Here is a 5,349-nt window from a genome sequence, read left to right as displayed (position 1 = left end):
TCCGGGGCCAGAACATTCATACTGTCCAGCATCTGTCAAAGTGCAATATACAGGCGATCTGCTCCGTAAGAAACCTTCACAAAGAATATAAGACGAAATATAAAAGACATAATTCAGGCGGTCAGGTTACAGAACAGATGGCAGAGGGAGGAGATGGAAGAAGACATAGAATCAATGATTGATGGAATTATCTCACCCTGAAAACGTTTATCTAAACATCTGAAACGGAGTCTCGGCTTTCACGTGTCAGTGATCTTGTGATCTGATGATGAAAAAGCGCAGATCCATTGAATGAATATAAAACAGGGAGATGCATGCAATGCAATATTCAGGTACAGCTTCCTCTCCAGCAAGCAACATATTAGTGATATTATATTTCACAGCAGGGCATTATATCTCACAGTGTACAAAGAGGAGGCTGAAGGAACAGGAATGCCTAGGCACACTAAAAATGCCAACATTTGGTAAATGGGAGGGGAAAGGGGATGGGAGTGGGGGAGGTAGTGGACAACTTCTAACCCAAACCTAACAGAGAAATTCCACACAGTACACTGAGGATTATGCGTCACTCCCTTTGTAGAAGTACACAAGGCATGATGTGTAATGAGCCCAGGGGCACACAGGTACCAGGTAAGAAGGTGAAAGTCGAATTGAGTGAATTCAAGGATATAAGGAGCATTAGATTTAAGTCTCCGGACGTTGCTGGGTGTCTGTAGGATGAGAATGATATCTGCTGTGTAAAAATGGAGCACTTTGGGTCTGAAGAAACATGGCCGAGCCAACTTTCCAGCAGCGTCAAATCCGTACCAAATGGGGAGCAGAGACCTGGAACAACTGAAGGCTGGCAAACAAAGTGAATACTAGAATCCTTCCAGGTAATGAGAAGAAGGGCGTATCACTATTTAAAAGGTGACTCCAGCTTGTCAGGTACGGTCCAAATGAGGGGGCTTTGGTGCTTCACAGAACAAGGTGTTCCTTAACAGGTAGCTCCATCAAAGCCTATTGGGCGATGTCCTCAGCCCCCATGAAGAATGACCTCCTAGACTGATTTAGGGCTGGGGGAGGTCAGGTGTATCAGAATTGCCCATATTGGTGACAGAAGATAACTAGAACTCCGTAATCTGGGAAGAGGAAGGATTGCTGGGCAAACCTTTGATTTAGATATTTCTGCTCCAGTTGTGATCTTCCAGATATTCCAGCTGAAGCTTGGAGAGGAGTACCAATGTTAACAATTAATGTATGTGCACCTTTCTTCCAGGAATGATCGTCATTGGGCGACTGTTTGCTGATGGCCCCCGATATTATTTTGCAAAGCAGATTTTGTATGGAGGTTCAGAGCTGGGTAGGGCTGTTTAAAGGGGCATAAAGAAAATCCACCTGAATGTGTTCTAAAAGCATCCTAATCCTAACTTTTAGAGAATTATACTCCATTGGTAGGTTTGGGAATTCCTGAGGGGTGGCAATGGAGATCTGGACGTTTACCAATCACGGCTCCACGTGGATGGAGGGGCGTCATGTTAAGCCTCCAATGCTATGGTGCGGAGGCCCGGAAGGCGAAATACTGCTGCAAATCTGCTTCCAATCCAGAATGTTGACTAATTCCGATCTCCGATTGGACATATTGAGTATATTGCTGTTAGTCTGATATAAATGTAATTCAGACCCAGCTCCAAGTTAGGAGTTTGATTTAAAGTTGCCCTTGATCAAGCCAAAACTTTCCGATCTGATGAGAGATATCGCTGAGGCTGAAATAGCAGGAGGTTCCCCTTTATATTTCAGAATTTAGGACAAAAAGGAAATCCTTCAAAGTGTTATATGTCATTATCACAGCCCAAGGCCAACTTTGGGGGAAATCTAAGAAATGATTTATAGTTGGGGTTGGTTTTCACATCTCTTGATTATAATTTAAAGTATTATTTCTGTTTTATTTGGATTTTTAGATTTAGCCTTGGTAATAATAAATAAAGATTAAAACACAGCAATCAATCAGATTACACGTAAAGATAAAAGTAAATGATTGCTGAAAAGTGGAAATGATATTTCTGAGGGTTGGGGAAATCAAAGCTTCAACCTGGAATGATAACATTAAAATCTATTCTTGTGTTTGTGGTGTTTTGTCTTCATACCGTATTTGCAGTTGGTATGGATGATACGTTACGGGTGAAACGCCTCGCGGATAAAGATTCATGATTGTACAAATATTTCCATTAATCGATCCCGACATGATGAACATTGATACGTTCCTATAACAGCTTTATGTACAATTGTTTTTTGAACGTCACAAATATTTTTTTTAATCCTTGTATTTATTATTAACAAGTCACTTACAAATCTTTATAAAACAGAAATTTCTACTTACAATGTTGGGGGAAGACAATGAAGCTAACTGCAAGTTTTTGGATAAAAATCAATGTTTCCGGATCTGATAACAGCCAGGCAAGTAACATTTTCAGTTAGCAATGGAAGCCAATGTATTTCTCTCTGTACAAGCGTCCCATAAGCGATCATAGTTGGCTGTAAAGGGCCCATGAGCCTCCAACTTAATATTGTGAGTAAATATAAAAGCGAAATGTCCTTGGAAATGATTTTATGGCAGCTATGCTCAGATTTCCTAATACACGGAATGATCTGAGAATGTGAGCGTGTGATTGTAACATATGTTTGTAGTATTTCCATCTAACCCTATGTAACCCTATAGAATGAGCATTTCCTCCAGCCAGTCTCTTCCCTCGCAGCATTCTCTATGTGGATCTTCCATTCTTCGTCTCAGCCTCTCCATCTCCCCCTCTCATTTCCTGAAGGGGTGCCGGTGCCAAGCCTGAGTCAGCGGCTCTGCATTACAGAGGAGGGCCGATTGCTACACACAGGGGCCCGGGGCAGCGACTGAGCCCCAGCCTCACCCGGAGAGCCTGATGGACTCAGCCATCCAGACTGAGGGGACAACACATTCCTCCCCGGGGACCCGGAGACCAAAATAACATGAAATGTGCAGGATAACGAGACGACATGACATGCTGGCAGGAAATGAGTCTGAAGAGAACCTGTCTCCATGTTGTGGGGATCTTTTCTGCCTTTTAGAAACAACGCAATCACATAGAATATAGCTGGGGCGGCCAAGATGGCAGCTAAGACTGGATGGAGGCCATCTTCCAAATCAAGTGGTAAGACCAAGGGGTCACCCGGGCCTTGGAGGGGCCACCAGAGAAGTAGTCATCATCCCTCCCAACCACGTCTGTACACAATGGGCCTGATAGAGGAGAGGATACACTTTTATCAGTGAACCTGGGTGATCCAGCAAACCTGGAATGGATTTCTTCAGAGCCATTTGCTATTTGTTTTCAATCCTGGACCGGATCTATTCCAGGTTTTTCTGATCACCCAGGTTCACTGATAAAAGTGTTCCCTCTCCAGCCTTAGAGAATTTTAATAAATCAGGGCCAATGTGTCATTCACACAAACGGAATTTGTGAAAAAGTTACCATCACCATACAGTCATGTGATCAGATGGCCAGACCAGGGACCCGGGGCGGAGGTGAAAAGGGGGCCACCAGACTGCATGGCTTTGTAAAGCATCGAGGGCACAAAAATCCTAATTTTGAGGTCACATGACTGGGGCCCCCCAGAGTTTTTTAATTTTGGTTCTCCTGTGGGACACCCTATGAAATTATTATTTTTTCAACATATTCAATCTTTATCCAGGCAGTGATATACTTCAACAAATAAAAATAAAATTTATAAGTTGTATTCATTATTCCAATATAATTGTTTAAATAAATGCAATAGAAAAAGTCAGTACACCATTGCCCAGAACTTTAATTCATTAAATAGGAATCCAGAATATGTGCCAGAAATATGAATCTCACTGGGGACAGCTGGGGGAACCGGACCGATATCCTCATATATGGCGGGTTCTGTATTGATGTGTGATGTCATCATGACATCATCAGAAGATCTCTCGGAGACCCCCAGATAGAAGGTTATAGGGTCCTCTTTATATAGCACCAACATATTACACAGCGCTGTACATTAATAAGGTGTTGCAGATGACAGACGGATACAGACAGTGACACAGGAGGAGGAGAGGACCCTGCCCCGAAGAGCTTACAATCTAGGAGGTGGGGGAAGTATCACACAAGGAGTTTCATCTGATTATAATTTGGCTTCTCTGGTCCCCCCCCCCCATGGGCATGATAACAGAAAATAATAATGGAATGGGATCATGTAAAACCGTTCTGGTATCATGACAAATCTTCTGGCCCTGAATAATAAAGCCCCCCAGGGCCGGAGAGGATACACTTCCATCAGAGAAGCTGGGGGATCCAGCAAACCTGGAATGGATCTGGTCCAGAATTCTAAACAATTGTTAGCAAATGACTTTGAAGAAATCCATTCCAGGTTTGCTGGATCACCCAGCTTCTCTGATGGAAGTGTATCCTCTCCGGCCCTGGGGGGCTTTATTATTAATGTAAACCCAGCGATAATATCACTGCATCCCATTCTTCTCTATGCAGTGCAGACAGATGGTGAATGGTTGGAGAGGCGCCGGAGTTCTTCGATTCAGTACAATGCCGCTCCGATGGATGGAGTGTGTGGGCTGTGGGAAGGATTTATGTAAATGATAAAATACTCCAATGGGTGAATATATGATGAATAATAGTTTCCAAAAAGGCTTCATTTCTATGCAAATCATGGAAAGATTCACATGATGCCGGGCCTCCAATATAATGAAATGGGTCTGGTGTGCAAAATGCTGATTGTTAGGTACAGCGCTGTGCAATATGTTGGTGCTATATAAATCCTTTCTAATAATTATAATTGTTAGGTAGAGCAATGACCAATCAGCAGAGGCAGAGCCTGATTGGTGAGCTAGGTGGGCACGGAGTAGCCCTTTACTGCGTCTGGAACAAAGGCTGATCATAGATTTCCCTATAGATTATAGTCAGCTGATTGTCACAGACCACACAGGGCCAGGGGGTATCTGTGCCCTCTCCTGTGCCACCCACCTTGCACCCCTCTGCACCCAGCAGCAGCTCTGCCCTGGAATCCCATTTACTGGTCACTTGATGGTCTGAGTCATGTGACTCCCTGAGATCTGCCCCATTACCCCAGAGGACAGGAATATTCCACAGATGTGCGCCACCTGCTGGTGGAAGTGTGAACACCATCTGAACTACCTCTTCTCCAGCACTCCCTCTGGTGGTGGGTTGTGTTACCTGCTGGTCACATGATCATTATTTTTACATACCCTTCTTGCCTGAACAAGGAGTTCATCCAGGCTGAGATTCCAGGTTCCAGTTTTTGCATCTCCTAATATTGCAACTTTGGTATACTAACCCTGGCTCTGATCAT

This window comes from Pyxicephalus adspersus, chromosome 2 (genome assembly GCF_032062135.1).
Source record: "Pyxicephalus adspersus chromosome 2, UCB_Pads_2.0, whole genome shotgun sequence".
In the NCBI taxonomy this organism is placed as follows: domain Eukaryota; kingdom Metazoa; phylum Chordata; class Amphibia; order Anura; family Pyxicephalidae; genus Pyxicephalus; species Pyxicephalus adspersus.
The sequence above is the reverse complement of the archived record's forward strand: the minus strand, read 5'-3'. Positions refer to the sequence as shown.